We start from the raw sequence: 9,414 nt of genomic DNA, 5'->3' as shown, positions 1-9,414 counted from the left end.
AAAAAAAAAACTGGCTCGTAACCCCACTTTTATTAATTTTGTATTCGTTGGGTGGGACTGGTTTTTAAAGCTGATCTAGAAGAATGACGGAAACAAGTGCGTGTGGGGAGGTTCCTGGCGAACTGGGCTGCAGATCTGAGTCCAGCAATTCGGAGAAAGTAATGGGTGCCTCAGGGATCTGAAGAGGGTGGGAAAAGTGAGAAGGAAGTTGTGTGTTTGGAGAAGAGACGCAGGCTGGCGAGCTTGGGACGCTGAAGGACAAGGAAGTGGGTCATTTACGGGGTGAAACGTGGAGGAGAAACCGAGACAGAGGGCGGTCCCCCAGAAGGTAGGTGCGTTCTGCCGAAGAGGGCTTTGTCTGAGAAAGGGGTAATTTTTGGCTGGTATTTAGTTCATTATTCGCATACTTTGTTTCTGTTTTGCTAGTGTTGCCTTTTTTGACAGGAGATCTTATAGTGATAATGTCAGTCCATGTGCTGGATTTTGCTTATTCCAGGTTCTTGTAATGTACAGATTTGCCAGTAGTAATGAATTTCAGAAAGTGAATTTCAGAGGCTCCTCCAGAGGGGTGCACTAAATAGTTAAGTTAGAGAGCTTTTGAATTATTATAAAGGAAGATGGGTGAGCAACACATGAAAGCCAAAGATCGTCTGGGCATTATCTGGGGCCTTTTGCAGAAACATATATGCATGCATAAACGACACTGATTTCTCTTCATTTCAGAGCTTGATTGCCTCTAGCATTTTGAAGTTTTAATTCCTTCAGGCTGTTTCGATGTTGTGTCTGCACATCTAAGAATATTATAATTCTTATCTTTAGAAGCCTTGTCACAAAACAAACAGCAGCGGATGCCAGCTAACGTTGACAGCCTTATATTGAGTGTGCCGTGTGTTACAGTGTTAGTAAGCTGGTGAAATATGCAAGAGTAACATAGCATGACTGCTCTTCCCCGGGGACCCGTGTCAGAACAAAGTGGGGAACCACAAGAGCCCATTTCAGGGAGAACAATGCAATTACTTAAAAAATGAATATGTTTAAGATTCTAGGGTCTAGACAGCAGCTACATTTCCCCATTTGAATTATTATCTTTGTACACAGCGGTAGCACATGATATTAAGTAGCATATTAAATATGTGATTCCTAAGTAGATAGTAAAGACTTTCTATTTATTATTATTTTTATATAGACAGAGTTGCTTTTGTGACTGGAAATTTTCTGTGTTCAAGGAACAGAATTTGATACATCTGGCAAATTGGAAATTATTGCTATAGTTGAGAAAATAATCATTACTGTATTTTCATATCTCTAAGTCATGCCTTGATTTGCCCTCAGCGATTTAGATTCTGGATTTTGGCCTATCCAATTTAATGGATTTGGAGGTAGGTAGGAGAAGAACGTATGTAGTCACACATACACATGTGCCTATAGACAGAATGTGTGTGTATCAGTACACAGCTATGTATGTATATACATAGTCTTAGGGTACATTTAGTGTATCTGCATATATACATATGTGCATACACACACAAATTGTCATCCTTAGAATTTTTTCTCATTTCTTCTTGTCCAAAAGGTGGCCCTCTTTTAAACTGAAGAAAGCATTATCACCAGTAGAATTGGCCAACAGATCATGGAAACAGACAATAGTATTTTGTTGCTTGGCAACCACCTACTGTGAATGAAAAACAAAGCAGTGACAGCTGCTTCCACATCCTGATACTCACATTGTAGCTCAAGCATTGCAGCCCTCCAAGTGAGACAGATCTACGAAGTTTCTTTTGAGTAAGGTGAAGCCGTTTCTTTTGGGGGATGTTTTTAAAAAAGAATATTTAAATATTTTGTTATAATGAGAATTATGTTGTTATCGTGGGGTGAAATGAAGCATCTGATTTCAGTTTCCCTCGTAAACCGAGTATAAACTGAAAAATGCAAGATCGGGACGAGTGTTTAGTCCCTTCTCATTCTTCTCTCTATAGTCATTAAACACCATAAGCACATTTTCTGCTGCCGTCAGGTGCTCTTAGGATTTTATAAAAACTTTGAGTTCTCTATGATCGCTAAATAGATGGCCGGATTTTACTGCTAGAGGGAGTTAGAGATTGATGCTCTGGCCTAACCCTTTAATTTTAAGGGACACCGAAGCACAGTGAGGAGATGCGACTCGATCTTGGTGACAGAACTATCTCCAGATGTCTTTTCTTAGGTCATTTCCTCCCCTGACTTACTCTTTTTTTTTGTTCTTTATTTACGTAAATTTGTGACTAAGATTTTTATCCTAACCAAGATACTCAGAAAGCACAGTAATATTTGGGAGTAAAAATTTAGTATCAGTACTAAGCTAGATTATTGTTTCAGATACATTGTATTCTGTGCATTCTGCCTTCGATGTCTGAAAGTCCTGTGACTCTCACCTCTCTCCCCAAACCGAGAAGCCCAGTCACCTGCCTCGGTAATTGTTTACAGCTTTGGACAATCTTTAATGATCTGTTATTCTCTGTGTGAATTTTAAACAGAAATGAGATTGAAGATTGTGTCGGTCAGCTTGTGTACCTGCAAGAGTTTGAACATTACAGCTAATTAATCACTCATCCTGCCTCCTGTCTGCGGCATGATAGACATACTGTTGGCGTAGTGATCTGGGCTTTTTCATGTGTGTGGGACAGACTGTGTCACTGCATAATACTCGTTCTAGTCTTTTATCAAAGCTGTCTTGCCAGAAGTGTTATCTGAAGCCTGTTCGTGGAGGACAAGTCATCTATCTGTGAGAGATGGTAATAGTGCAGGTTGGTTCTTAACTCTCAAATCATAAAGAATAGATTATCTGATGGCAAACTTGGATCACATTTGCGTTATTAGGTATTTCTTCTAAACTTAGGCAATGTAGTGCATGTGTAATATGTTTTGTGGCTCTTCATGCTATTTTAAAGAATCTATATTCCTTTATTATTTATAATAAAGATAGGCATTTAACTTTAATATGACACCTTAAGTAGAAAAATTTGGAGTGGACTGGGTAGAGAGGCAGTGTAGTGACAGTATTAAGTACCACCGAAGAGCCATTTTCACCAGAAAAGTGTGCATTTTAGCAGATTTGTAGGGGGGAATACATTGATTTACAGCGTGTTTAACCTAGTTTTAGAAGCCTGCTATTAACTTGTTCTGGCTAGAAGGATTTTCAAGCAGAATAATAATTTGGCAGATTTCAAGTGAACCTCACTGATTTTTTAAAAAACGATTCTCTACAGTCTGGTTACAGTTTGTGTAGGATAAGTATTTGTTTTGGATCCTCTCGGATTAATCTGAATTTTAAGGTTATTATTTTTCAAAAATTCAGAACCGTTTTTCTTTGCATAGCGTGTTGTTAAATATTCCGTAGTTCATACATTTAATGTAATCCACCGGAGTCTTGAAAGTTCATTAACTTCTCCTATCTTCATGTCCATGATAATGTACATGTATGTGCAAACACATACAGAATCTTTACATTTTTTTCCTTTTAGTTGTTTTCATCCTTATGATACTATACTCGAAGCGCTGATATGTGTGTGTTCTTTAAATATAGGAAAGGGAAGCTTTAAACAAGAGATATTTACTTTTTCAATTTTCCTATGTCAGCTTCTGCTATTATAACCTGTAAACTCTCACCCACACAAATAGAATGATTAGTAAAAACAAGGAAACGAATATGTATCTAAGCAGCATTCAGTTCGCGTCCCTCCATGCTAGCCAAGAAAACATTTTTTCTCATTCTCAGACACATGTATTCTCACACACACCCACATACACGTCGAGTTTAAGGTCCTGTAGACTCTTCTTTTTTATTTGAAGCACGGACAGAAATAGCATTCGATTGGGAGACCTGTGTACGGCAGTGTTTTAAAGCCTATGAGTTCCCATTTTCAGAAGTGCAGTATCATTAGAAGGATTAAATTGAATTTTATTCTGAGAGCACGACCCGTGGCCCCTGTGACAGTGCCCAGTGCCTACAACAGTGGAGCCTGGCACGTGGTAGAAACTCAGCTTGTTCTGTGGACTATGCACTTGCCCTCCTTCCTTTTGTGATGTTGTAAATATTTCAGTTTGTATCTATGAGAATAGTTAGAGTTGAGATAATGGAGAAGAAATTACTGTAGTTTTAAAAATGGTTTGTGACACCATATAAAAAAATAAAAATAATTAACTTAGCCAGTGATGTTTTAGAATATATTTATTATTATTGTAGGAAGTTATACCGGGATATTGATTTTTTTTTCCACAATTACAGCCATGCTGAGCACAGACTAGCTTTTGAATAGCCCACAGTAGCATAACAGGTATGGCAGCTAGTCCGAAGGAATACTTTATTTGGTTGGAGTTGGAGGCTGAAGTTCGCTAGCCCCAATGTAATTATCCAGACTGGAACGTGGCCAAGGTGCTGTGCTTAGCATCGAGGCAGCGGGTGGAAAGCCCTGGATAAGGCCCGTCGTGGCTGATGAGTGGCCAGACCTCTGTTCTGGTCTCATTTGCAAGAGAGCACCTTGAGCAGCTTGAGAACTGCCGGAGCTGTTGAGTACTTAGGGACAGAGCCCAGGGCGACAGTCCCAGGTACCAAATTTTTGGTCATTGGAAGGAGTCATAATCCCAAGAGTTCTGTGTCATTGAAACAAGACTCTCTTCTCTATCCTGCTCTGTCTTTGTGAAGTAGGTGGAAAAAGAGAGCGTCTCTGGGAAAAACCCTTAGCAGAACCACAAGGGAGGTCAAGTCTGACAAGCTTCCAATTCCTCTTAAAGAATCCTTCACCTTACCACCACCGTCTAGGTGGTTATTTCCTTCGTAGGGTTTAATTCGCAGTTTCGAATCAGCACATCTTCGTTAAGGTTGGGCCAATAAAAGGTGACAGTGTCTTTCTGGAGGAATTTCTGAGCGGCTCACATACAGGAAGCGCTCAGTATATATTTGTTTGGTTTTACTGTGGAATTGTACCCACTATTGCGATAGGCAAGGAAGATGGTTTTGTTCAGGGAATCTACTTGAATAATACCATACTGTTTTCTTTTAGGATGATTTCTTGAACAAACCTTTATTAAGAATTTACTATATGAATGGGATGGTATTTGGCTCTAGGGACTGTACAGATTCTTAAGGCAGTTTATGCTCATGGAGGAGAACATGCCACTTGCAGAGAAGTCCACGCATTCAGAGTGGTTTATAAGTGACTGTGGCGCGGTGGGGGGCCGTAGGTCTGGACGCCAGCCTAGAGACAGACCGCAGAGGACCTGAGAAGGCCCAGCCAAGATTTCGCACTTAGCGACATCAGTGAGTGTTACACAGTCCTGTTCAAAGGAGTCCCATGAAGCGCTTGCCGTGTCCTCATTCCGTCCCACCCCAGACCGGCTGAATCACAGTCTCCAGGGACGTGGCCTGGGGAGCACACGGTCAGTTTGGTACTCGTAGGCCCGCATGCTCACTGCTCTAGAATTCTTCTCCACGTACCTACATTCCACCGGAGGGCTGCCTCTCTCTCATGTGCGGCAGCCTGGTAGGGTGGGACATTGATGGCCTTAAGAGTGGATAGCCAATGACAAAGAGAGCTGGGTGGTAACACACTAGCGTCCTGGACCCTTGGGTGCAACAGCTGGTGCGTGTCCTGCCCTGCCTCCCAGGGCTTCCGTGAAACTGGGCCTCAGTCGTCCGGGTGGCCGTCTGCTGGGGACCCTGTGCCTTGCTGGCCCTTTCCTCTCCCAGTACCCCCTGGGGTCCCCTCTCACCGAAAGAACTTGCTCTTAACTTCTGTCTCAAGGTGTGTTTCTGGAGGAGCCCAGCATGTGATACTGAAGACTCTGCTTTGTTTTATTATATTTTTTGTTACTGTCCACCCCTGCTTTTATAATGAGGCAAATTTGGGAGACCCAGCTCCAGGTGGTATCTACTGCAGGATTAATAAGATGAGGGTATCGCCCCCTTTTGATATGCAGCTGAGATCGTGCTGTCAGGTGTGTGGGGAACGGGCTGGTGGAGAGTCGAGGGCACAGAGATAAGCTAGGAGGTGCCCGGACAAGCAACGAAGAGCACGTAAGCCAAGTTGGTAACTGTGGGGACGGGGGTGCGGGAGGGATGCAGGATGGATTCTGGTGGAAAGCGGCTGAAAAAGTCGGCATGACATAGAGGCCTGTGACGTGCAGTCACTTAGCTCCCTGCCGTTCCAAAAACAAGATCTCGGTGCTTGGCCCTGCACCGTTAGGCTCGGAGCCCCTCCAAGGCCTGAGAACCCTCTGCCGTGCCTGTAGTCGTGGTTGGGCTTTCTAGAGTTAAGTAGTATAATTCTGGGCATACATAAAAGAAGACAGAAAGATAAAGAATATAAATAATTCATTATCAGATCATTAAAAGAAGGAAGGTATATTCTACAGGAAGGATTAGTGGAGTCGTGAGTTGGAGAGAAGTCTGTGATGCACGTCCGTTTTGTGATGAATAGTGATTCTCCCCCCCGCCCCCGCCCCTCCTTGGCTAAGAGGCGATTTTCATCCACAGTCAGTTTCTAGAAGACCCAGCCAGCTTGCACTCATATCTGTTGCTTTCCCTGCTTCTCTGATAGCTTACATTTTAGCTAAGTGAATGGGGGTGGGGCTGGATTTTTGCTCTTGTCCTGTCAAGATGCCAGGCTTTGGACTGCAGTTTCTTTCGCCGGGTCTTAGGCCACCAGCTCCCAAAGGAGATCAAAGGATACAGAGGCCGGGAGGAGGGAAGCGTCAATCCATAAAGAGCCATTTTGAATACATGCTCAATTATGAAATGAGCAGGGTAAAGCCTGTCGGATGAGCGGAAATAAGATCAGGCAGCCCTCAATGGTCTCATGTATGGAGACAAACATTTCGGCCCTGTCTAGTCAGAAAAGCAAGGACCGAATGATGAAACAGGAACCCGCGGACACCGCCATGTTTCTGCAAAAGCAGCATTGAGCCAGTGACAGAGAGGAGGCCGACCTATGGGACGATGTCCACCGGGTCAGCACAGAGCTCACTGGGCCTTCCGTAGTGGAGAACAGGGCCATGACGGTGGAAATACGGGACGTGTGAGTGTGAGGAGGCCGGGGACACCGTGTTCTAGATAATTAATTAGAGTTCTAGTCAATACAAGTGCAAGAGTGGAAAAAAATAACTCACTCGCACTACTGTGCAGTGACACAAGGAGTTTTTATCTTTAGGCGGTAGGGACGTGACGCGGTCACGAAACAGAGCGGGCGCTGTGCTCGGGACGGTGCCCTCCGTGCTGTGCTGAGTTGGCCCGACGTGCTCGGATGTCTCTCCTCTAGTTAGGAAAAGAATAATGCGGACATACAGTTTTAAATCTCACCTAACATCGTGACCTAGCTTGAGAGTCCGTGTGCGGTAGAGATGTAACGATCTCGGAGGAAGGCAGGCTACGTGCTCCTTGTGCCAAGAGAATAGGTGTTTACTGCGCCAAGTTCACTAAGTGCTGGGGATGCGTAAGTGAACGAAGATGGTCACCGTTCCTGTCCGCCTGTGACTCACAGTTTTCTGGAGAGGATATTAAGCAAAAAAAAAAAAAAAAAAAATTGCATCTTTGGAACTAACTCAGTGTAGGCAGGTGGCAAAGACCAGGTTTCTCCGCAAGGGCGTAATGAGGGGGAGTGGTCGGGGTAGGCTTAGATGGGACAGCAGCTTAGACATTAAGACCTGAAGAGTCGTCGGGGTTACCCAGGTGGGGAGCCCAGCGTGGGAAGCCCAGACCTGAGGGAGAGCTTGGCTTTCAAAGTCATTGAACGACAGCCTCTGTGGCTGGAGTGCAGACAGTGGGGCGGTCAGCGGCTGGGAAGGAGGCCGCTGAGGTGTGTGGGTTAGGGCCTGAGTGTGCCAGACCCACGAGGCCATGCTGGGGAATTTGGATGTTGTTCTGAGTGCAATGCGCAGCCATCGAAGGGGTTTCGTTTTGTTTCGTTTTTCTTTTTTCGAACTGGGGTGAAATTCATGTAACATGAAGTGAACCATTTTAAAGAATAATTCCTTGGCCTTTGGTACATTCACAGTGTTGGGCATCCACCATGTTGTATCTATTCTAAAACATTTTCGTCACCCCTAAAGGAAATTCCGTTAAACAGTCACCGAGGGTTTTCAGGGAGTGGTGTGTCCATGACTTGTAGTATGGAAGTTTCTGGAGAACGGATGGGAGAGGCCGAGAATAAAAGCAAGACATCCCACCTGGAGATTACGGTCACGTCCAGAAGCAGACGGTGGCGTTGGCTTCCTGGACGAGAGACAAGAATAGTGACCACAGATACGGAGAAGAGCGGCCTTGTCTAAGACAGAGCTATGGAATCAGCTCTGATTGTCCACGAGTAACTTGAGCACCTCGTCATGGTCTCCGTCTCTGCTTCCCAAAGAGTGACCCGTACCCTGTTCACGTTGGTCCAGGATGCTCGTGAAAAGTGCAGCTACGTAAGGCCATCTCAAGATCCGCTGCAGAAGGACTGAGCAGGGCCCCTAGCGGCTTCTGATGGCAGCTGAGGTTTGAGACCCACTCGTCACTGCTGTCTTTGTCTTTGTCGTTCTGATGCGCTTTGAGATAGAAGGCTAACAAGGGACCGTCAGAGAGGGATGAATCTGAATGAGGCGCAGAGTGGACAGAGGGTCACCTAGAACATGCTCGTAATTTTGAGTGGCAGGGATGCTTTCTGGGGATGCATTTTTAACTTCATCTCGAAGGCACATATGTAATATGGACGATCTTATGGATGGTGTTTATTTTCTGTTCTTCTCTTTCTTATAGAGCATTGTGACTCTGCCAGAATTAAATGGTGACCGAGTGAGGACAACGGCATTATCGTGAAATATATTGTGGATACAGTGCAGTAATGTAGTGTAAAAAAACAAACAAAAAAACAACAACAAAAAAACAAAACCCAAATAACTCCTAGAGATTAACTTGTAAAATGAACCATCCTGGTGTATTTGCAGTTATCTTGTATCTATAAAATACCTATTATTTTAAAGAGATGTTCATTCCAACGGACTCATTTTCAAAGCCAGAGTTGTTGAGACTCTATAGTCACGAGATCCCAAAAGCTGTAGTAAAAATCGCCAGTAAACAAATCGAGATTTTGTTTTTTGGCTTCAGTTTTCCATTTGCCTTTGGCAGGTTTTTCTAATCCAGTGCTCCTTTGTTGCCCGAATCTGCGATCCCAGTGGTGCTCAGACCTTTCAAATAATCCCCTTCCCCCCAACAATTGATGAAATATACTTGGATAAGTTATAATTTTAGGACTGAAAGGGGTCACAGAGAAAATGTGTGGTTCTCTCGTTTGCTCGTGACGGTTACGTTTGGAGAGGTTACAGTGAGCAGCTCTGTTGTCGAGGAGCAGAGTTTACCCCGATGAGAAAGTAATGCCCAGTGGCAGTCAAGGGTAACCCTCTACT

This window comes from Pteropus vampyrus, unplaced genomic scaffold (assembly GCF_000151845.1).
Source record: "Pteropus vampyrus isolate Shadow unplaced genomic scaffold, Pvam_2.0 Scaffold154, whole genome shotgun sequence".
NCBI lineage: Eukaryota > Metazoa > Chordata > Mammalia > Chiroptera > Pteropodidae > Pteropus > Pteropus vampyrus.
Note: the sequence above shows the minus strand (reverse complement) of the source record.